This window comes from Ranitomeya imitator, chromosome 3 (genome assembly GCF_032444005.1).
Source record: "Ranitomeya imitator isolate aRanImi1 chromosome 3, aRanImi1.pri, whole genome shotgun sequence".
NCBI classification, from domain to species: domain Eukaryota; kingdom Metazoa; phylum Chordata; class Amphibia; order Anura; family Dendrobatidae; genus Ranitomeya; species Ranitomeya imitator.
In genome coordinates this window covers 628403047-628428445 of record NC_091284.1, presented here as the reverse complement: position 1 = coordinate 628428445, position 25399 = coordinate 628403047, and positions in this window count along the sequence as shown.

Sequence of the window (25399 nt, the reverse complement as noted above, 5' to 3'; positions counted from 1 at the left end):
AGCCATGTGTGCAAGGTGTATGGAGCAGAGCTGGGTGTGTACGAGGTGTATGGATCAGAAGCCGTGTGTGCAAGGTGCATGGAGCGGAGCCGTGTGTGTACGAGGTGTACAGAGCGGGGCCATGTTTGTACGAGGTGTATAGAGCAGAACTGGGTGTGTGCAAGGTGTGTGGAGCAGAGCCGTGTGTGTATGAGGTGTACAGAGTGGAACTGGGTGTGTGCAAGGTGTATGGAGCAGAGCCGTGTGTGTATGAGGTGTACAGAGCGGAACTGGGTGTGTGCAAGGTGTACAGAGCGGAGCTGTGTGTGTACGAGGTGTACAGAGCAGAGCCATGTGTGTACGAGGTGTACAGAGTGGAGCCGTGTGTGTATGAGGTGTACGGAGCGGAGCTGGATGTGTATGAGGTGTACAGAGCAGAGCCGTGCGTGTAGGAGGTGTACGGAGCAGAGCCGTGTGTGTATAAGGTGTACAGAGTGGAGCTGGGTGTGTATGAGGTGTACAGAGCAGAGCTGGGTTTGTGCGAGGTGTACGGAGTGGAGCCGTGTGTGTATGAGGTGTAAGGAGCGGAGCCGGGTGTGTATAAGGTGTACAGAGCGGAGCCATGTGTGTATAAGGTGTACAGAGTGGAGCTGGGTGTGTACGAGGTGTTAAGAGCAGAGCTGGGTTTGTGCGAGGTGTACGGAGCAGAGTTGTGTGTGTATGAGGTGTACGGAGCGGAGCTGTGTGTGTATGAGGTGTACAGAGCGGAGCTGGGTGTGTACGAGGTGTACGGAGTGGAGCCGTGTGTGCAAGGTGTATGGAGCGGAGTCGTGTGTGTCTATGAGGTGTAGGAAGCGGAGGCACATGTGTACGAGGTGTACAGAGCAGAGCCGCATGTGTACAAGGTGTACGGAGCAGAGCCGCGTTTGTGCGAGGTGTACGGAGCAGTGCCATGTGTGTACGAGGTGTATGGAGCAGAGCTGCGTGTGTATGAGGTGTATGGAGCAGAGCCGCATGTGTACGAGGTGTACGGAGCAGAGCCGCGTGTTTACGAGGTGTATGGAGCAGAGCCGCATGTGTACGAGGTGTACGGAGCAGAGCCGCGTGTGTACGAGATGTACGGAGCAGAGCCACATGTGTACAATGTGTATGGAGTGGAGCCACGTGTGTACGGAGCGTAGCCGTGTGTGCCAGGTGTACGGAGCTCAGCCGCGTGTGTAGGAGTAACTAGGTGTGGCCATTATACTGTACGCAATATGTGTGCATTTGTGCGTGCATGCGTAGCGCTGCGGGTGAATGTGCAGAGACGTAAATGGTTTTGTGTGTGTACGGGGAGGAGAGGCGAGGGCAATGATGGGGCTGACGGGGGGAGGCCAATAATTGGGATGGGAAGGAGGAAATGATGGATGTGGTGGAATGGGCAATGATGGTGGAGGAATGGGCAATGATGGGGTGGGGAGGAAATGATGGAGGTGGTAGAATGGGCAATGATGGAGGTGGGGGAGGCAATGATGGAGGTGGAAATTGGAATGGGCAATGATGGTGGTTGGGGGAGAATGCAATGATGGTGGGGAGGAGGAAATCATGAAGGTGGTGGAAAGGGCAATAATGAGGGGGGAGAAATGATGGAGGTGGTAGAATGGACAAGGATGGTGGTGATGGAAAGCACATTGATGATATTGAAGGGGGAGAAAATGATGGAGGTGGCGGAATGGGCAAGTATGGTGATGGTGGCGGAAAGGACAATGATGATGGTAGTGGAAAGGGCAATGATGTGAGTGCTGGGGAAGGAGGAAATGATGGAGGTTGTGGAATGGGAAATTATGGGGTGGTGGGGGAGAAAGCAATGATAGTGGTGGTAGAGAAGGCAAAGATGGAGGTTGTGAAGAGAGCAATGATTGAGTGGGGTAGAGGAAAATAATGGGCAAATATGAGGAAACAGTACAGCAGAATGGGGGGCATGTATGAGGAAACAGTACTGGAGAATTGGGAGCATGTATGAGGAAACAGTACTGGGGAATAGTGGGCATGTATGAGGAAACAGTACTGGGGAATGGGGGCATATCTGAGGAAACAGTATGGGGGATGGGTGCAGACAGTATGAGGAGCGAACGGGGGAATGTATGTGGACACACTATGAGAAGTGATGTGAAAAGTGTATGTGGACAGAGAATGGGGAGTGAGGGTGATGGGTTGTGTGCATACACAGTATGGGCAGTCAGGTGAGCAGGCAGTGTTGAAAATGAGGGGGTAAATATATGAGGAGACAGTATGGCAAACAGGGGGATGTGAGAGGAGACAGTATGAGGAGGGAGGGGAATAGTTTAAGGAGACAGTATGGGGGAGAAAAGTGAGTGGGCACAGAATAGAAAATGAGTAGTAGGGGCGTAGCATGGGGGGACAGTGTAAGGGCACAGCCAGGAGGGGACAGTATACCAAGGATGGGAAGTGTGATGAGAGAGTACAGTATAAATACTGGGCCCTATAGAGGGGGACACAGTATGAGGGGATAGTGTGAAGAGAGTGCTGGTATGGAAAGGAGAGGTCAGTGTGAAGAGCATGTACCATAAGAGGGATAGTGTGGGGGTCATATTTTGTGCAGACAATATAGCGAGGGGCAATTTTTAATTTACTGTCCGCCGGCAAGAGAGAATCCTAAAAGTGTGCAGTTGTGAGAATTCAGAAACCTGCGATGTCAGGATTCAGCTCTGCAGGTTCCAGTAGTCATCACATGGACACGTCACTCATATGCGATTTTCATACTTATGGTCCTGTGACAACGAGCTTCTTTTCTGCTTGTCTCAGTTTTTCACTGAATATTGAGAGCATTAGGGAGAGCGGCTCGTTGGTACATGACTAAGTGTGCAAATCGCATATGTCCTGGGGGTGGGGGGCGCCAAAATGTATCCTTGCCCCAGGTGCCAGAAACCCTAGATACACCTCTGGTTCTCAGTAATTGGGTGGTGGAAAACTTTTCACAAATTGTATAAACCCTTCAAGACTTAAATATTGAAATTGATATATGCAAATTAGGCTGAAAATCTGCAGTTTCTGTCACTCCAGCTCTTTTCCCTGCTTAGCACCACCTCCTCCTGCTTAATTGTTGGCTTCTATGCTGTGTGACTTTATTCAAACGAAAAGTCATTCAAGCAGGAGGCGGAAGCACTGAGGAAAAATAGAGCTGGAGTGACAGCCTTATTTGCATATTAATTCAAATGCTGATTCCTCATTAAAGAAGTTGTCCTCTACTATAAAGTTTTTTTTTTTTTTTTCATAAATCTTGCTATTATGTGCCACTGAAAACATCTACTGTGTTTATTTTAGCAATATTACCTGTTATCATGCTGTAGCAGCACATCTTCAGTGCTGGATTCAGCTCTCATGGGGTTAATCGACAACTTCCTTATTGTACCCTAATACTACAAGTTCCATGATGCTTTGCAATGCCACTAAGCCCGAATCTAGCACACCCACTCCAAAAACACACCCAAACCCCTCCCTCCTCTCCCTCCTCTCTTCAAAAAGATTTGTGGTGTCATTTCTGTCCAACTTCCCTTTTAGATTTGTCCAACCCACTCTCCATTACACACAGATAGATAGATAGATACTAGATAGATAGATAGATAATAGATAGATAGATACTAGATAGATAAATAGATAGATAGATATGGGATAGATAGATAGATATGGGATAGATAGATTGATATGGGATAGATAGATAGATAGATAGATAGATAGATAGATAGATAGATAGATAGATAGATAGATAGATATGGGATAGATAGATAGATAGATAGATAGATAGATAGATAGATAGATATGGGATAGATAGATAGATAGATAGATAGATAGATAGATAGATATGGGATAGATAGACAGATAGATAGAATTAGATAGATAGATAGATAGATAGATAGATAGATAGATAGATAGAAAGATAGATAGATAGATAGATATGGGATAGATAGATAGATAGATAGATAGATAGATATGGGATAGATAGACAGATAGATAGATAGAATTAGATAGATAGATAGATAGATAGAGATAGATAGATATGGGATAGATAGATAGATAGATAGATAGATAGATAGATAGATATGGGATAGATAGATAGATAGATAGATATGGGATAGATAGACAGATAGATAGATAGAATTAGATAGATATGGGATAGATGGATACATACAGATATATCTATATATCTATTTCCATAGATATGTCCATAGCAATATGTTTCTAAACCCCTTCACCCCTGGAGCTTTTTTCGTTTATTGCTCCCCTTCTTTCCAGAGCCATAATGTTTCCGTCAATATGGTCATGTTGGGGCTTATCTTTTGCGGGACAAGTTCTAATTTTGAACGACACCATTGGTTTTACCATGTCGTGTAACAGAAAACGTGAAAAAAATTCAAAGTGCGATGAAATTGCAAAAAAAGGGCAATCCCACACTTGTTTTTTGCTTGCCTTTTTGCTAGGTTCACTAAATGCTAAGACTGTGTACACACGTTGCAGATTTGATTGCAGATCCGCAGCATTTTTTGCCGCACGGAATTGCATTAAATCCGCAGTGTAGTGCACAACCAATGTAAGTCTATGGGAGCCACAGACTTGTTGTGCACATGCTGCGGAAAAGGCCGCACCGAAACACAGTTTTTTTTTTTCTCCGCAGCATGTCACTTCTTTTGTGCCGAACTGCAGCGTTTCTGTACCCTTAGGCCGGGATCACACACAGCGAGATACGGCCGAGTCTCGCAAGTTAAAACCCAGCTCTGGCACTGGCACTCCAGAGCGGAGCGTGCGGCCGCACAGCAATACATGGAGCCGAACGCTCCGCTCCGGAGCGCTGGTGCCAGAGCTTGTATTTAACCTGCGAGACTCGGCCGTATCTCGCTGTAGTGTGACTCCGGCCTTACACTTTCATTGAGATGTAAAAAATATCTGCAGTTTTGCTGCGGATGTGGGTCCAAGAAACGCAGTTCAGGAGGAGGGAAGTGTGTGGGCGGTGACCAGGGCTGGACTGGCCATCGGGCACTTCTGGTAAATGCCAGAAGGGCCTGTGCCAGTAGTGGGCCACTGCACTCTTTCCCCCCTACTCCCGCCAGTGCCGCCGCCGCATTCAACTATACCGGCGTCTATGACGCTGGTATAGTTCAATGCAATGATGGAGGAGAGAGCGTCCGCTTACGCTCCCTCTTCCATCATTCCCCGCTCTGCCTCTGACACTGCGGGTGCGCGATGATGTCATATCATCGCACACCTGCTGTGTCACGGGCAGACTGCCGCCGCCGAGACAGGAGCAGCGCAGGCAAGAGGAAAGGTGAGGAGAGTGTGGAGCCATTATCGGGGGGATGAGATGTGGGCTGTGCTGTGTATATACCACTGTGTGGGCTGTGCTGTGTATATACCACTGTGTGGGCTGTGCTGTGTATATACCACTGTGTGGGCTGTGCTGTGTATATATCACTGTGTGGGCTATGCTGTGTATATACCACTGTGTGGGCTGTGCTGTGTATATACCACTGTGTGGGCTGTGCTGTGTATATATCACTGTGTGGGCTGTGCTGTGTATACTACTCCGCGGGCTGTGCTGTATATACTACGACCTGGGCTGTGCTGTATACTACTACACGGGCTGTGCTGTATACTACTACGCGGGCTGTGCTATATTATGTAGGCTGTGCTATATACTATGCAAGTTGTGCTATATTATATGCGGGCTTTGATATATACTATGGGAGGTATATTATATTCTATGGGGGAGGCCGTGTTATATACTATGTAGCTGTGTTATATACTATTGCAGGGGTATATTCTATTCTATGGGGGAGGCTGTCTTATATACTATGTGGGGTATATTATATTCTATGGGGGAGGCTGTCTTATATACTATGTGGGACTGCATTATATTCTATGGGGGGCTGTATTAGATTTTATGAGGGATGATTGCATCATACTCTTTGATGGGGCTGCATAATATTCTATGGGGAGGTGGGCTGCATTATATTCTATTCGGGGCTACATTATATTCTATGGGGGGCTGTATTATATTTATATTCTATGAGGGGTGATTGCATCATACTCTATGGGGGGCTGCATTATATTATTTGGGGGGTTACATTATACTCTGGGGTGGCTGCATTATACTCTGCAAATTCAGATGTAAGGCTACTTTCACACTTGCGTCGGTACGGGGCCGTCGCAAACCTTCGGCCAGACGTACCGACGGACGTTATGCTAAATTTAGCACAACATGGGCAGCGGATGCAGTTTTACAACGCATCTGCTGCCCATTGTGATGAGCGTGGAGGAAGGGGCGGAGTTCCAGCCACGCATGCGCGGTCGGAAATGGCAGACGTCGCACAAAAAAAGTTACACTGAACTTTTTTTTGTGCGTTGCGTCCGCCAAAACACGACGGATCCGTTGCTAATACAAGTCTATGGGTACAAAACGCATCCTGCGAGCACATTTGCAGGATCCGTTTTTTTTCGCCGGATCTTTTTTTTTCTGCAGGATCTTTTTTTTTCCCGCCGTATCCGTTTTTTACCACCTGATCGTTTTTTTCCGCCAGATCTGTTTTTTTCTCATAGAGTTGTATTAGCGCCGGAGTGCGTCTGATGGCCACACGTTTCATCCGTTTTTTGCTAGATCAGTCACTGAAAAACCGTTCCTCTGTCCGGTGGAAACAGCTTTTTTGACGGATCCTGCAAAAACGGATTAAACGTGTGGCCACCAGGCGCAATCCGGCGCTAATACAACTCTATGAGAAAAAACAGATCTGGCGGAAAAAAAAACATCCGGTGGAATAAAATGGATCCGGCGGAAAAAAACGGATTCGGTTGAAAAAAAACGGATCTGGCGGAAAAAAAACGATCCGGTGCAAATAAACGGATCCTGCAAATGTGCTCGCAGGATGCGTTTTATCCATAGACTTGTATCAGCGACGGATCGTGACAGATGGCCAGACATCGCCTCCGTCGTGCTACGGATCCGTTGTGTTTTGGCGGACCATAGGCACGAAAAAACGTTCAATAGAAAAATTTTTTGGCTGTCTTGCCCGCCATTTTCTACCGCGCATGTGCGGCAGAAACTCCGCCCCCTCCTCCCCGCAATTCAGAATGGGCAGCGAATGCGTTGAAAAACTGCATCCGCTGCCCACGTCGTGCAGAAATTTCACAACGTGCGTCGGTACGACGCATAGCGATGGACCCGTACCGACGCAAGAGTGAAAGAGGCCTTAATGAGCGTTGAATTTAAAAAAAATAAAATAAAGCGGAAAAAAACGGCGTGGGCTCCCGCGCAATTTTCTGCGCCAGAGGGGGAAAGCCGACGGCCGGGGCCAATATCTGTAGCCTGCTATGAATACCAGCCCGCAGCTGTCTGCGTAGCCTTTACTGGCTATTAAAAGAGGGGGACCCCCCAAAAAAAATGACGTGGGGTTCCCCTATATTTTATAGCCAGAAAGGCTACGCAGACAGCTGCAGGCTGATATTCATAGCCTAGAGAGGGGCCATGGATATTGCCCCCCCCCCCGGCTACAAATACCAGTCCGCAGCCACCCCAGAAATGGCGCATCTGTAAGATGCGCCAATTCCGGCACTTAGCCCCTCTCTTCCCACTCCCGAGTAGCGGTGGGATATGGGGTAATAAGGGGTTAATGTCACCTTGCTATTGTAAGGTGACATTAAGCCGGGTTAATAACGGAGAGGCGTCAATAAGACGCCTATCCATTACTAATCCAATAGTAAGAAAGGGTTAATAAAACACACACATTTGGAAAAAAGTATTTTAATATTCTTCATTTAACCATACTTACCATAGTTCAGCGCCTGCAAAAAAAAATAAAATAATAAACCGTATACTACCTTTCCGCCGTAGTCCAATTAATAACGAGTGTCCCACGACGATCTCCCCTATAGAACAGTGACATCGGGTGATGTCACTGCTCTATAGGACCCTCAATGACACACTGACAGGAGACAATGGCTCCTGCAGTGCATCACTGAGGTTACTCTAGTTCACTGGTCTCACTTTATGGCAATTGCTGTGTGGGAAAATGTCTCACCCAGCAATGCCAATAGTGAGACTAGGGACTATTTTCTCACAGGGGCATAGGAATACCTTGTGAGGAATACATGATGGAAGGATACCTTCCATCATTGTGTTCCTGGAGCCCATGGAGAGTGGTCGCATCAACTGATGCTCCTGCTCTCCACGGGAGATCGTCATGGGACACTCGTTTTAATTGGATTTCTGCGGACAGGGAGTATATTGTTTGTTTATTATTTTAATATTTTTTACAGGTGACAATGGCTTCGGGGAACAAAGTGACAAGTGATGGTGAGTATGTACTCTATGTTATATGTACTGTATGTCTGTAGTATGCATGTATGTACTGTATGTCACATGTCGTTGCATGGTGCATGTTGTCGCGTGGTGCATGTCGTCGAATGGTGCATGTCGCATGTCGTCGCATGGTGCTTGTCATCGCATGGTGCATGTCGCATGGTACATGTCGCATGCCGTCACATGGTGCATGCAGCATGTCGTCGCATGGTGCATGCAGCATGTCGCATGGTGCATGTCGTCGCATGGTGCATGTCGTCGCATGGTGCATGTCATCGCATGGTGCATGTAGCATGTCGTCGCATGGTACATGTCGCATGCCGTCACATGGTGCATGCAGCATGTCGTCGCATGGTACATGTCGCATGCCGTCGCATGGTGCATGTCGCTGCATGGTGCATGTCATCGCATGGTGCATGTCGCATGCTGCTGCATGGTGCATGTCGTCGCATGGTACATGTCGTCGCATGGTGCATGTCGTCGCATGGTGCATGTCGTCGCATGGTGCATGTCGTCGCATGGTGCATGTAGCATGTCGTTGCATGGTACATGTCGCATGCCGTCACATGGTGCATGCAGCATGTCGTCGCATGGTACATGTTGCATGCCGCTGCATGGTGCATGTCGTCGCATGGTGCATGTCGCATGCCGCTGCGTGGTGCATGTCATCGCATGGTGCATGTCGTCGCATGGTGCATGTCGCATGCTGCTGCATGGTGCATGTTGTCGCATGGTGCATGTTGCATGCCGCTGCATGGTGCATGTCGTCGCATGGTGCATGTCGCTGCATGGTGCATGTCGCATGCCGCTGCATGGTGCATGTCGTCGCATGGTGCATGTCGCATGTCGCATGCCGCTGCATGGTGCATGTCGTCGCATGGTGCATGTCGCATGCCGCTGCATGGTGCATGTCGCCGCATGGTGCATGTAGCATGTCACATGGTGCATGTCGTCGCATGGTGCATGTTGTCGCATGGTGTCGCATGGTGCATGTCATCGCATGGTGCATGTCATCGCATGGTACATGTCATCGCATGGTGCATGTCGCTGCATGTCGTCGCATGGTGCATGTCGCATGCCGCTGCATGGTGCATGTCGCTGCATGGTGCATGTCGTTGCATGTTACATGTCGCATGGTGTGTGTTGTATGTACTGAGTGTTTTTATTTTTTTTCATTCAACACATTAGCCGGATGATGGGACTACTACTGTCCCATCATTGGCTAATGTGCCAGTCACTGTCAGTGTAGCAGGCAGAGCCCGATGGGACTTGTAGTCCCATCGGACGATGCCTGCACACACACACACAAATATATACACACACACACACACACACACACATGACAACCCCCCGCAGCAGACCCCGGCGCCGAGCGGCACAGGAGACCCCCGGCGGCGAGCGGCACAGGAGACCCCCGGCGGCGAGCGGCACAGGAGACCCCCGGCGCCGAGCGGCACAGGATACCCCCGGCGGCGAGCGGCACAGGAGACCCCCGGCGCCGAGCGGCACAGGAGACCCCCGGCGCCACATGCCGGCACCCAGACCCCGGCGTCAGGCGTCCACACACTCACCTCAGCAGAGCCAGCACAGGCCCGCCGGCCCCCAGCACAGCCCCGCCCGCCCCCAGCACAGCCCCGCCCGCCCCCAGCACAGCCCTGCAGGCAGCCCCCAGCCCCACCCCCAGCCCAGTCTCTTTTGCTGAGTGACTGCTGACTGTGGGGGCTGGTCACACCTGCTGCTGACGTCACGTCAATTTTCAGAGCCTGGAAATTGACGTGACGTCGGCGGAAATGAGCGGCGGCTGCAGCCTGGGGGTCATGTGACCCGTACCCAGCTGCAGCCATAGCGCCGCTCACAGGCAAAAACGACAACGCAAGGTATATACACAATTCAATAGGGGCCCTGGGGGGATACATTGGGGGGTTACATGAAAGTAGTGGACAACCCCTTTAAAGCTACAAGGCATTACGCGAAACTCCAAGTGGTTGCACCTGAAGTCGCGTGAGCATTCTGTGGCTTCTGCAGTCTTCTCCAATGAGTAAAATGTCAGTAGGCATTTTTCTGGCTATTAGTGCAGATAAAAATGCAAATTAACAAAATTTGCCAGGACTTGTGAATTTCATAAAATTCAATACAATCTAATTAGTTAGCTCATCTTTAGTATTTATTTATAGTTGATTTAGAGAACTGCATTTAATGGATGGCTGCACTAATTAATGTGTATGATATTTGTATCCTTTTTATTATTTTGCGCTGTAATTGCATTCCTTATTTAGTGATTTCTCAGGAAAGCTGTAAAAAACACCTGCTTTTGTGTGGAAAATCAACATGGACAAATTATGAGCAAACTTAAAACTGCAACTTAAGCAACAAAATCCAGCAACAAGATTCCTATTGAGGCTTACTTATGTGTAATTACATATAAGTCAATAAAATCCTAAGTATTTCCCACTTGGTTTGTATGAAGCATTAGTATAAAGGTTTACTACTATATGTTTAACTTATAAGAAGGAAAAACAATCATAATTAACAAAACGTGTTATGTTATTACTTTAATTTTATTTATGTATTATATGTAGAATGACACAAGGCATCTATAGTATCTCAGCACTGACTGGTGTCAGTTTGGCTTGCTTACAATTGTTAGTTTCAGTGACTCTTGCTTCAAAATTAATTTATAATGTGAGAAATACAATTAGACTTGATAGTGTTAATGCCTTTTTCTGTTTTCAATAGCAGAGAAAATGTGGTGTATTTTTTTGGATGTGTGATCATTATGCCTGCATCCTTTTTACAGATCTTGCAATGTATTAATCTAAATAACCCCTTTAAAATTAAATTAACTCTTAATTCCTTTTTTGCTTTATTTCTGGTTAGCTTAGTTTTACAACTAATTAAAGGGACCTTACAAATATAGTGGAATGTGCAACATTGTATATAAAAAAGCTGCATTTTAAATTATTGACTACATTCAAAGCAACTATTTAACATAGTTTCAGAATGTACATCTATAAAATATTTGAAAACTTTTTTTCAAATTCCCCAAACTTAAAAGATTTAAACTAGAGATGAATGGATCTTTTAAATATTGCTTTCATTACCTATGACAAATTTTACCCCACAATTTGAATGTCAATACTGGAAAGCCTTAAATTGCCCTGAAAAGATGTGTATAATACTCTGAGATCCCCTAAGATTATATTGAATCACTTTTGCGAGCACAAAAACAAACACATTATTTGTTATGTCCTACTGATGCCAATCAATCTGGATAAGGAATAAAGGTACCGTCACACTTAGCGACGCTGCAGCGATACCGACAACGATCCGGATCGCTGCAGCGTCGCTGTTTGGTCGCTGGAGAGCTGTCACACAGACCGCTCTTCAGCGACCAACGATGCCGGTAACCAGGGTAAACATCGGGTAACTAAGCGCAGGGCCGCGCTTAGTAACCCGATGTTTACCCTGGTTACCATCCTAAAAGTAAAAAAAAAAAAACAGTACATACTTACCTACCGCTGTCTGTCCTCCAGCGCTGTGCTCTGCACTCCTCCTGTACTGTCTGTGTGAGCACAGCGGCCGGAAAGCAGAGCGGTGACGTCACCGCTCTGCTTTCCGGCTGACCGACGCTCACAGCCAGTACAGGAGGAGTGCAGAGCACAGCGCCGGGGACAGACAGCGGTAGGTAAGTATGTAGTGTTTGTTTTTTTTTACTTTTAGGATGGTAACCAGGGTAAACATCGGGTTACTAAGCGCGGCCCTGCGCTTAGTTACCCGATGTTTACCCTGGTTACCAGTGAAGACATCGCTGAATCGGTGTCACACACGCCGATTCAGCGATGTCTGCGGGGAGTAAAGCGACCAAATAAAGTTCTGGACTTTCTTCCCCGACCAGCGACAGCACAGCAGGGGCCTGATCGCTGCTGCCTGTCACACTGGACGATATCGCTAGCAAGGACGCTGCAACGTCACGGATCGCTAGCGATATCGTCTAGTGTGACGGTACCTTTAGGTATGGTAGAAGTAGGTAAGCAACTGCCTATTTGACATCACACTGCACAATGGACTTTTTAAGCTACTTAAAGAGGCACACCCATCAAAGTTTTTATTCTCTTATTATATATCGCAGTCATCATATTATATAGCATGGTGTACATACAATTACTCATTTTGACTTTCCTCCCAGCTAACTTTTCATTTTCTCTGATCTATGTAGGAAGAGAAAGTCTCTTTTTCTTGCAGAAATTATTATTATTATTATTTATTGTTATAGCGCCATTTATTCCATGGCGCTTTGCATGTGAGGAGGGGTATACATAATCAAAACAAATACAATAATCTTAAACAATACAAGTCATAACTGGTACAGGGGAAGAGAGGACCCTGCCCGCGAAGGCTCACAATCTACAAGGGATGGGTGAGAATACAGTAGGCGAGGATAGAGCTGGTCATGCAGCGGTTTGGTCGATCGGTGGTTACTACAGGTTGTAGGCTTGTCGGAAGAGGTGGGTCTTCAGGCTCTTTTTGAAGGTTTCGATGGTAGGCAAGAGTCTGATGTGTTGTGGTAGAGGGTTCCAGAGTAAGGGTGATACGTGAGAGAAATCTTGTATACGATCGTGGGAAGAGGAGATAAGAGGGGAGTAGAGAAAGAGATCTTGTGAGGATCGGATGTTTCGTGTAGGTAGGTACTGGGAGACGAGGTCACAGATGTATGGAGGAGACAGGTTGTGAATGGCTTTGTATGTCATGGTTAAGGTTTTGTACTGGAGTCTCTGGGCAATGGGGAGCCAGTGAAGGGATTGACAGAGGGGAGAGGCTGGGGAATAGCAGGGGGACAGGTGGATTATTCGGGCAGCAGAGTTTAGAATAGATTGGAAGGGTGCGAGAGTGTTAGAGGGGAGGCCACAGAGCAGGAGGTTGCAGTAGTCAAGACGAGAGATGATGAGGGCATGCACTAGGGTTTTTACAGATTCTTGGTTGACGAATGTACGGATTCGTGTAATATTTTTGAGTTGAAGTCGGCAGGAAGTGGAAAGGGCTTGGATATGTGGTTTGAAGGAGACATCAGCGTCAAGGATTACCCCGAGGCAGCGAGCTTGTGGGACTGGGGAGAGTGGGCAGCCATTTACTGTAATGGATAGGTTCATTGGTGGGTCGCGTGAGATGGGGGAAAGATGATAAATTCTGTTTTGTCCATGTTAAGTTTCAGAAATCTAGCGGAGAAGAAGGAGGAAATAGTGGACAGACATTGAGAGATTCTGGTTAGTAGGGAGGTGATATCTGGTCCAGAGATGTAGATCTGTGTGTCATCAGCATAGAGGTGATACTGAAAGCCATGAGATTCTATGAGCTGTCCCAGGCCAAAGGTGTAAATGGAGAAGAGCAGGGGCCCTAGGACTGAATCTTGTGGGACTCCGACAGATAGTGGGTGAGGTGAGGAGGTGGTGTGTGAGTGGGAGACACTGAATGTTTGGTCTGTTAGGTATGATGAGATCCAGGATAGGGCCAAGTCTGTGATGCCAAGTGATGAGAGGGTCTGTAATAATAGGGAATGGTCCACTGTGTCTGTGTCAAAGGCAGCCGACAGGTCGAGGAGGACAGAGTAGTGTCACTTGCTCTTGGCGGTTAAGAGGTAATTGGTGACCTTAGTTAGGGCAGTTTCATTGGAATGGTGTAACCGGAAGCCTGATTGCAAGCAGTCAAAGAGGGAGCAAGAAGAGAGATGGGAGGACAGTTCAAGGTAGACGTGTTGTTCCAGTAGTTTTGAGGCATAGGGGAGAAGTGATATAGGGCGATAGGTAGATAAAGAGAATGGGTCAAGAGAAGGCTTTTTGAGGATAGGTGTGATGGAGGCATGTTTAAAGCTTGAGGGGAAAACATCAGTTGTTAGTGATAGGTTGAAGAGATGGGTTAGGGATGGGATGAAGACAGTGGTGAGGTTTGGGATGAAGTGGGATGGGAGTGGGTCAAGTGCACAGGTGGTGATATGCGATCTTGAGAGTAGAGTGGAGAGTTGATCTTCTGTAATGGTGGAGAAGTTGATTTTGGAGGCGGAGGGCTGGGAAGTCGGGAGGAAGGGCTCTGGGGGTTGTTGACCAAAACTGTCTCTGATGTTATCAATCTTCTGCTTGAAAAATGAGGCAAAGTCTTCAGCTGAGATAAGTGGGGAGGGAGGAGGTGCTGAGGGATGGAGGAGAGAATTGAAGGTGTTGAATAACTGTTTAGGGTTGTGAAACAGGGAGGATATGAGAGATGAGAAGTAGGTTTGTTTAGCTGTGGCGAGTGTGGTCTTGAAAGTAGTGAGGGACTGTTTGAATGTGATGAAATGCTCGTTGGAGTGGGATCTTTTCCATCTGCGCACAGCAGCCCTGGAAGCTCACCTCAGTTCTTTGGCAGGCTGGTGTGCCAGGGCTGTCTGTTGATTTTGTGAGCTTTGGTATGTGTAAGTGGGGCAGCAGAGCTACAGCTAAAACCAAAGCTACAGCTATTGTGGTGTTATATAGAGCGGCAGCGTCATCCGCATTGTGTAAGTAACTTATATCTGTGAGAGGAAGGAGGGATTCAGAGAATGAATGTAGGTCAAGATTTTTAAGATTTCTGTGAGGGTGTGAAAGTTTGTGGTGTGGGGATTGTAGACATGGAGTGGAGAGGGAAGAGAATGTGAGAAGGTTGTGGTCAGAGAGAGGAAGAGGTGAGTTTGAGAGGTTAGATAGGGAGCAGAGGCAGGTGAAGATGAGGTCCAGTGTGTGACCATCTTTGTGGGTGGCTGTAGAAGATCATTGAGTGAGGCCAAAGGAGGAGGTGAGAGATAGAAGTTTAGTGGCATCTGAGAGGGAAGTGTCAATGGGGATGTTGAAGTCGCCCATAATGATAGTGGAGATGTCCGTGGAAAGGAAATGAAGTAGCCAGGTAGTGAAGTGGTCAACGAAAGTGATGGCTGGCCCTGGGGGGTGGTAAATGACAGCCAATTGGAGGTTGAGGGGGAGTAGATGCGTACAGAGTGCACCTCAAAGGAAGGGAGGGTAACAGAGGGTGGCAGTGGGATTGGGGTGAAGGAGCAGTTATTTGACAGGAGAAAACCAACTCCTTCACCATGTTTGCTGCTGGGGCGGGGTGTGTGAGAAAGGTGGAAGCCACCGTAAGAGAGTGCAGCAGGGGAGGCTGTGTCAGAAGGTGTGAGCCAGGTTTCGGTGATGGCGAGGAAGGAAAGTTTGGTAATAACTAAAAGATCATTGATGTAGGAACAGAGCGAGCGTTCCACAGAGCTCCTGTTAGTGGGACTGGGGAAATGGGGGCTGGGTGAATGGGTATAAGGTTAGAGAGGTTAGAGGAGTTTGTGATAGAACGTGGATGGGAGGTAGAAATGACTGTGGGAATGTGGTGAGGAGGACCAGGATTTGGAGAGATATCACCAGCAGTGAGAAGGAGTAGAGAAAGTGTTTGCAGGTGGGAGCAGGAGAGGGCATGAGGGGGCTGTCATGTGTTTGGAGGCAGAGGATTGTAGGTTAAGGGACAGTTCTGAGGAGGAGGAGAGATGGATGGGGAGGATTGAAGCAGAGATAAACAGTTCCTTACTTGGTGTGGGGATTAGGGGAGGTAGCATAAATTGAAGGATTATAGGGGTGAGAGTGAAAATAAACAGAAACATAGTTTAAAGTGACTGGCCAGTTCCCTTCAGGTTCAATTCAGGTTTTAATTCTTCTGTAATCTTCATACTTCTAGGACACACTTATAGGAATCACCCTGCAGACTGAAGTCTATGCTGACTTGAGCTATGCAATATAAGTACAACTAAGTGCATTCAGGTGTGAAGCAGAGAGGAGTGGTCTCTGCTCATCATGGTCAGAGAATTAAGAGTGGACTAGATGCATACAATCAAGCCAGAGTAAACAACATCATAAATAACACAGGTGGGGTAAAACTGGGGTTAGCTGAAAGGCATACCATGTGAATGCTAGGTGCAGAGGTAAGTCTATGTGCAAAGCTGGGTGATGTACTATGTGCACTTCATAGACAGACAGCAGGAGAGCAGGAGAGCTGGGTGCATGAACATACCTACCTGTGGAACTGCTTCCCTAGCTCTCCCTGGAAGCACACAGTCAAAGTGGTCACATTATCATCCCCCTCTTTGACTCATGACCTAGCTGTTCTGCCCCTCCCACCTGACAGGGACTTTTACAGTGACTCATGACTCATACAGGGTAAATTGACTTCTTTTTCCTATGCAGAGTTTAGAAGGACTCAGATAGTCAGTTTTTAACCAAGTGATGTCATAGGCCTAAAGGCAAATAGAAGCATTATTGGGGCAAAATAAGCACTTTTAAGTACACAATGCCATACAACGTGATTTCAGTATATTAAGAGGATGACAACTTTGACGGGAGTGCTTAAATTGTAAAAACAATTCAAAAGTTTTCCCTGTTTGGTGTCAGATGCCTGTATTCTTGAAGTTTGCAAGGCCAGCAGGGTTTGCCGTGGACGAGCGGGGCACCAATGCCCAGGGATAGGGTAACAAACTCCACTGGTAAGTAGGGCTACTCAGTGATAGCACAGGGGCAGGCACCTCCCTGTGGTTTTTACAATATTGTCTAAGTATATTTTTTGTGGTGGTGTGTTTACTCACATTCTGTAGTATATATATATTTTATTGGAACAAGTAAAAGTTATATTTCATTTAGTTGGTTAACTCTATGCAACATGCATGTGAAGCAGTTCTGAAAAACTGTAGGTATATAACTAAATATTAGGCTAGTGACTCACAGGAATGCTAAATCCTCAAAAAAATATACACAAAAGAAGGGAAGTGCACAACCCAAGGTAAAATGTGAAAAATTATTGATATAAATCAAATAAAAACAAAGTTCTTAAAAGGAAATGATAATACAACAGGGGCAGAGAACCCAAGACAGAGTGACCTCCGAGCAGGGCCGGCATTAGCGGCAGGCCGACCAGGCAGCTGCCAAGGGCCGCTACTCATCCAGGGGCCTCCAGCCAGTGGTGTGCCGCTAAAAGCAGCACATCATGCTGCCGCTAAGGGTCCCTGGGACAGGGCCCAGGCAGTGCAGCATCTGCAGAGGTGACGGCGGCCGCCATATTGGTGGAGCCTGTGGCAGCAGTGGTGACTGGGAACAGGCGGCTCTGGAAGGGGGTATTCTCACCTCTTTGCTCCCACTTTAGGAGTTGGCAGGGGGCTCGTGGACCAAGCCGCCCGGAAGGGGAATGCCGCAGTGGCTCAGTGATCAGGAGGATCTGGGAATGAACATGGAGGTGTATGGGACCTACGGCAGTGAGGTGTGTCTGCTGCCCATGTGTTGCCATCCTCAGTCCATAGCGTCCCTGTACCCCTGTGACACCAGCCCCGTTTCCTCCATGCTCTGCCTTTGCTCCTTGCTCTCCCGTGCCCCATGTCCTCATAGGCCCCAGGTTCAAGTCATTGTAGTCCTCTGGGCCCCCGTATGCGCCTTTTCCCTCCTCCCCTGGTCCCCTAATGCTCCCCATCTCCCATGCCCTGAGTCCTCCTGCACCCCCATGCATTTTCTGTCCTTTGTCCCCGTGTGACCCGTTTGCACTACTCTCAAGTCTGCTCTGCATTCCCTTGCTTCCCTCTTGTCACCTTTCTCACAGTGTGACCACATCTAGCCTGTCATCATAATCCCTGCATGCTCTTTTCCCTTCTCCCAAGTCTCCCCCCATCTTCCCCTTCCCCTTGCAGCCCCGTCTCTCCGTGTGTTCCTATCTACTCTGCCTACAGAGTCCCCATGTATCCCCTTGTGCCTGTCTCACTTTTCCCCTTGTGCTCATGCCCCTTCCCCTGTGTGTCCCCTTGTGTCAGTCTTTCTTGCCCACTAGTCCCTGTATGCCCCCTTATGTCTGTCTCCCTTGCCTAATAGTCCCGTGTACGTGCAGCGCCCCAGGGTCCTGGTCATTGCAGTAATGTAATTCTTCCACCAGGGCTGAGTGATATTATGTCTGAAGGCAATAAAAGAGATCTCTTTACCAGGTATCACAAACCACACAACACACTTCACACTCCAGGCCGCCAGGGGGAGCCATGTTTCTATTTATTAGGGCACTCCTCAAAACTAGGTAAAACTGGCAGTTTGGACAGGAAGTTAGGCAGAAGCGAGCTGGGTTTCACCCAGGCAGCACCAGTCTGGCGGACGCTGGCTGGGCTACACTGAGTAAGCTGCTATCTGAGCTCCACTCAGGTAGTGGGTCCATGACAGGGGTGGGATCCTGTCAGTGGCCTAGACAGAAGGATACGGAGCTGCACCTGCTTACCAATGCGGCAGCATCCAAGGAAAGAGACATTGAAAGGAATTGCGTTGCTGAGAGTGAGAAACAAAGTCATAGCAAAAGGAGAGGAAACCAGAAGGAGTTCTGCCCTGTAAAAGGCTGCCTCTTTTCTGAGGCGCAGAAGCCGGTAGCCGGAACACCGAGGGAGTCATCGTCTCCAAGCCTGGTTCCAGAGACCGGCAGGACAGCTAGTTCCATATTAGTTGCCTGACCTTATACCTAGGAGTAGGGTTGAGCGAAACGGGTCGAACATTTTCAAAAGTCGCCGACTTTTGACAAAGTCGGGTTTCATGAAACCCGATCCGACCCCTATGCGGGGTCGGCCATGCGGTACGCGACTTTCGCGCCAAAGTCGCGTTTCAATGACGCGAAAAGCGCCATTTCTCAGCCAATGAAGGTAAACGCAGAGTGTGGGCAGCGTGATGACATAGGTCCTGGTCCCCACCATCTTAGAGAAGGGCATTGCAGTGATTGGCTTGCTGTCCGCGGCGTCACAGGGGCTATAAAGGGGCGTTCCCGCCGACCGCCATGTTACTGCTGCTGATCTGAGCCTAGGGAGAGGTTGCTGCCGCTTCGTCAGAAGCAGGGATAGCGTTAGGCAGGGTCCATTAACCACCAAACCGCTTGTGCTGTAGCGATTTCCACTGCTCAACACCACCTTCGGTGTGCAGGGACAGTGGAAGCTACATTTTTTTTTTTTTCCCTCAGCGCTGTAGCTCATTGGGCTGCCCTAGAAGGCTCCCTGATAGCTGCATTGCTGTGTGTACGCCGCTGTGCAAACCAACTGCTTTTTTCAAAGCACAAATCCTCTTGTTCCTTCCTTTCTGCACAGCTATCTTGTTTGTTTGTCCACACTTTTTATTTAATTTGTGCATCAGTCCACTCCTTATTGCTGCCTGCCATACCTGGCTGAGATTACTGCAGGGAGATAGTAATTGAAGGACAGTTCCTTTTTTTTTTTTTTTTTTGTGGGAGATTAAGATTGGCATTTCTGCTAGAGTGCCATCCCTGTCTGTGTCATCTCTCACTCAGTGGGCCATAGAAAGCCTATTTATTTTTTTGCTTGATTTGGGTTCTAAAATCCACCTGAAAAAATCACTACATCAATCAGTGGGAGAAAAATATTGGCCTCAGGGCTTGTGTGCCACTCCTTACTCCTGTGTGTGCCATCTCTCAGTGGGCCATAGAAAGCCTATTTATTTTTTTGCTTGATTTGGGTTCCAAAATCTACCTGAAAAAATCAATAAATCAATCAGTGGGAGATTAACATTGGCCTTTGGGCTTGTGTGCCAGTCCTAAGCGTGCCACCTCTCTCTCTCAGATAGTGGGCCATAGAAAGCCTATTTATTATTTTTTTTATTGGGTTTATAAATTTTCCCTGGAAAAAAAAAAAAAAAGTGGGAGATTAATATTGGCCTCTGGGCTTGTGTGCCAGTCCTGAGCGTGCCATCTCTCTCACAAATAGTGGGCCATAGAAAGCCTATTTATTTTTTTGGTTGATTTGGGTTCTAAATTCTACCTGAAAAAATCAATAAATCAATCAGTGGGAGATTAATATTGCCCTTTCTGCTTGTGTGCCAGTTTTGACTCCTGGGTGTGCCATCTCTCTCTCTCCAATTGTGGGCCATAGAAAGCCTATTAATTTTTTTGCTTGATTTGGGTTCCAAAATCTACCTGAAAAAATCACTAAATCAATCAGTGGGAGATAAATATTGGCCTCTGGGCTTGTGTGCCACTCCTGACTCCTGTGTGCGTCCTCTCTCACTCAGTGGGCCCTACAAAGCCTATTTTTTGTTTTATTTGTTTTCTAAATTCTCCCTGAAAAAATCATTTTATTTTATTTGGTTTCTAAATTATTCCTGAAAAAAATCATTTTTTTTGTATTTTTTTTTTCTAAAGTCTCCCTGAAAAAACAAAAAAAAACAAATCAGTGGGAGAATAATATTGCCCTTTCTGCTTGTGTGCCAGTCTTGACTCCTGGGTGTGCCATCTCTCTCTCTCCAATTGTGGGCCATAGAAAGCCTATTAATTTTTTTGCTTGATTTGGGTTCCAAAATCTACCTGAAAAAATCACTAAATCAATCAGTGGGAGATAAATATTGGCCTCTGGGCTTGTGTGCCACTCCTGACCCTTTGTGTGCGTCCTCTCTCACTCAGTGGGCCCTACAAAGCCTATTTTTTTTTCATTTGTTTTCTAAATTCTCCCTGAAACAATCATTTTATTTTATTTTGTTTCTAAATTCTTCCTGAAAAATTCATTTTTTTTTTTTTTTCTAAAGTCTCCCTGAAAAAAAAAAAAAATCAAATCAGTGGGAGATTAATATTGCCCTTTCTGCTTGTGTGCCAGTCTTGACTCCTGGGTGTGCCATCTCTCTCTCTCCAATTGTGGGCCACAGAAAGCCTATTTATTTTTTTGCTTGATTTGGGTTCCAAAATCTACCTGAAAAAATCAATAAATCAATCAGTGGGAGATTAATGTTGGCCTTTGGGCTTGTGTGCCAGTCCTAAGCGTGCCATCTCTCTCTCTCAGATAGTGGGCCATAGAAAGCCTATTTATTATTTTTTTATTGGGTTTATAAATTTTCCCTGGAAAAAAAAAAAAAAGTGGGAGATTAATATTGGCCTCTGGGCTTGTGTGCCAGTCCTGAGCGTGCCATCTCTCTCACAAATGGTGGGCCATAGAAAGCCTATTTATTTTTTTGGTTGATTTGGGTTCTAAATTCTACCTGAAAAAATCAATAAATCAATCAGTGGGAGATTAATATTGGCCTTTAGGCTTGTGTGCCAGTCCTAAGCGTGCCATCTCTCTCTCTCAGATAGTGGGCCATAGAAAGCCTATTTATTATTTTTTTTATTGGGTTTATAAATTTTCCCTGGAAAAAAAAAAAAAAAGTGTGAGATTAATATTGGCCTCTGGGCTTGTGTGCCAGTCCTGAGCGTGCCATCTCTCTCACAAATAGTGGGCCATAGAAAGCCTATTTATTTTTTTGGTTGATTTGGGTTCTAAATTCTACCTGAAAAAATCAATAAATCAATCAGTGGGAGATAAATATTGGCCTCTGGGCTTGTGTGCCACTCCTGACTCCTGTGTGCGTCCTCTCTTACTCAGTGGGCCCTACAAAGCCTATTTTTTGTTTTATTTGTTTTCTAAATTCTCCCTGAAAAAATCATTTTATTTTATTTGGTTTCTAAATTCTTCCTGAAAAAATCATTTTATTCTATTTTTTTTTTCCTAAAGTCTCCCTGAAAAAACAAAACAAAAACAAATCAGTGGGAGATTAATATTGCCCTTTCTGCTTGTGTGCCAGTCTTGACTCCTGGGTGTGCCATCTCTCTCTCTCTCTCCAATTGTGGGCCATAGAAAGCCTATTATTTTTTTAGCTTGATTTGGGTTCCAAAATCTACCTGAAAAAAATCACTACATCAATCAGTGGGAGATAAATATTGGCCTCTGGGCTTGTGTGCCACTCCTGACTCCTGTGTGCGTCATCTCTCACTCAGTGGGCCATAGAAAGCCTTTTTTTGTTTTATTTGTTTTCTAAATTCTCCCTGAAAAAATCATTTTATTTTATTTGGTTTCTAAATTCTTCCTGAAAAAATCATTTTATTCTATTTTTTTTTTCCTAAAGTCTCCCTTAAAAAACAAAAAAAAACAAATCAGTGGGAGATTAATATTTACATTTGTGCTTCAGTGACAGTCCTGCGTGTGTGGCATCTCTCTCATTTGTTGCCACCAACAACAGAGTGTGTAACATTGTGCCTGATTTTCATTGTGGTCTCACTCACCTGTAAAGGGGTAGCTAAATCATACTGAAGTTATAGCTCACCGTGTAATTTGTGTGACAGCAACAAATACCGTTAGTTTGTTTACGTTTTTAAAACAATGAGGAAGTATGGTGGAAGAGGTCGTGGCCGGGGGCGTTCATTGTCAGCTGGTAATGAGGGTAGTGGTAGTGGTGGAGCATCAGCTGGTCGTGGGAAAAAAATATTGCACCTAAGTCTGGAGCTGTGGAGCCAGGTTCGTCGTCAGGCTACACGAGGCCTCGAACGCTCCCTTTTCTGGGAGTAGGAAAACCGCTTTTAAAGCCGGAGCAGCAAGAGCAAGTTTTGGCTTATCTTGCTGACTCAGACTCTAGCTCTTTTGCCTCCTCTCGTGAAACTGGTAAATGTCAAAGCAGCGTGTCGTTAGTGGATGTTCACGGTCAGGGACAAGTCGCTTCCTTGTCCTCTTCAGCAAAAACAACAACAGAGAAGAATGCAGCAGGCGACACAACGGGTTACTCCATGGAGCTCTTTACACATACTGTCCCTGGCTTAGAAAGTGAAGCAGTTAACAGTCCATGCCCATTACAAGTTGAATCTGACATGGAGTGCACTGATGCACAGCCACAGCCAGACTACTATGCTGGTCCTTTGACTCAGACCACAACATTGCCCTCGCAGGGTGCTGATCAAGAATCAGACCCTGATGAGACTATGTTGCCCCATCACGAACGCTATACCACCGACCGACACGGTGACACAGACGAAGTTGCACACGAGCTACAAGAAGAGGTAATAGATGACCCAGTTCTTGACAGCGATTGGCAGCCATTGGGGGAACAGGGTGCAGGCGGCAGCAGTTCTGAAGCGGAGGAGGAGGGGCCGCAGCAGGCATCAACATCGCAACAGGTTCCATCTGCCGGGCCCGTATCTTGCCCAAAACGCGTGGCAAAGCCAAAACCTGTTGGAGGACAGCGTGGCCATCCGGTTAAAGCTCAGTCTGCAATGCCTGAAAAGGTATCCGATGCTAGAAAGAGTGCAGTCTGGCATTTTTTTAAACAACATCCAATTGATCAGCGCAAAGTCATCTGTCAAAAATGTTCAACTACCTTAAGCAGAGGACAGAATCTGAAAAGTCTCAATACAAGTTGCATGCATAGACATTTAACCACCATGCATTTGCAAGCCTGGACTAACTACCAAACGTCCCTTAAGGTTGTAGCACCCTCGGCCAATGAAGCTAGTCAGCAACGCAACATCCCTTCCGGCAGTGTAGGGCCACCATTTTCCGCACCACCTGCAGTATCTGTGCAGGTTTCTTTGCCAGGCCAAAGCAGTCAGGGTCAGGGAATCACCAGTTTCGTAGTAGGAAACACTGCATCTAGGGCACCGGCGGCAACAATACCATCTCCCACCGTCTCTCAGTCTGCCATGTCCACCGGCACCCCCGCTAGTTCCACGATCTCCAGCTCTCCAGTCCAGCTCACCCTACATGAGACTATGGTTAGAAAAAGGAAGTACTTACCCTCGCATCCGCGTACACAGGGTTTGAACGCACACATAGCTAGACTAATCTCGTTAGAGATGATGCCCTACCGGTTAGTTGAAAGCGAAGCTTTCAAAGCCCTGATGGACTACGCTGTACCACGCTACGAGCTACCCAGTCGACACTTTTTTTCCAGAAAAGCCATCCCAGCCCTCCACCAGCATGTTAAAGAGCGCATCGTCCATGCACTCAGGCAATCTGTGAGCACAAAGGTGCACCTGACAACAGATGCATGGACCAGTAGGCATGGCCAGGGACGTTACGTGTCCATCACGGCACACTGGGTAAATGTGGTGGATGCAGGGTCCACAGGGGACAGCAAGTTTGGGACAGTTCTGCCTAGCCCACAGTCTAGGAAACAATTGGCTGTAGCCGTTCGCACCCCCTCCTCCTCCTCTTCGTCCTCCTGCAGAAGCGAGAGCTCGTCCACAGACCGCAGTCGCACAACCACTCCATCCGCAGCTGCCACTGTTGCACACCAGGTCTCCCATTATGGGGCAGCTACTGGCAAACGTCAGCAGACTGTATTGGCTATGAAGTGTTTGGGCGACAACAGACACACCGCGGAAGTTCTGTCCGAGTTCTTGCAGAAAGAAACGCAGTCGTGGCTGGGCACTGTAGATCTTGAGGCAGGCAAGGTAGTGAGTGATAACGGAAGGAATTTCATGGCTGCCATCTCCCTTTCCCAACTGAAACACATTCCTTGCCTGGCTCACACCTTAAACCTGGTGGTGCAGTGCTTCCTGAAAAGTTATCCGGGGTTATCCGACCTGCTCCTCAAAGTGCGTGGACTTTGCTCACATATCCGCCGTTCGCCCGTACACTCCAGCCGTATGCAGACCTATCAGCGTTCTTTGAACCTTCCCCAGCATCGCCTAATCATAGACGTTGCAACAAGGTGGAACTCAACACTGCACATGCTTCAGAGACTGTGTGAACAGAGGCGGGCTGTTATGTTTTTGTGGGAGGATACACATACACGGGCAGGCAGTAGGATGGCAGACATGGAGTTGTCAGGTGTGCAGTGGTCGAAGATTCAAGACATGTGTCAAGTCCTTCAGTGTTTTGAGGAATGCACACGGCTGGTTAGTGCAGACAACGCCATAATAAGCATGAGCATCCCCCTGATGCGTCTGCTGAGATGACAGTCAGCCATTGTCTGGCCCGGGCAGTGTACAGGACGAGGTAGCGGGCGAAGAGGAGGAGGAGGACGAGGAGGATGATGGGGATGATTATATTTTTAATGAGGAAGCTTTTCCGGGGCCACTGGAAATTGGTGGCGCGGCAAGGCCGGGTTCTGGTTTTTTGAGGGACACAAGTGACGTGGATTTGCCTGAAACTGCCCCTCAACCAAGCACAACCGCAGATTTGAGAACTGGAACTTTGGCCCACATGGCGGATTATGCCTTACGTATCCTCAAAAGGGACTACGCTGCATTAGGCCTACAAATTGGGTATGGGGTGTAGAG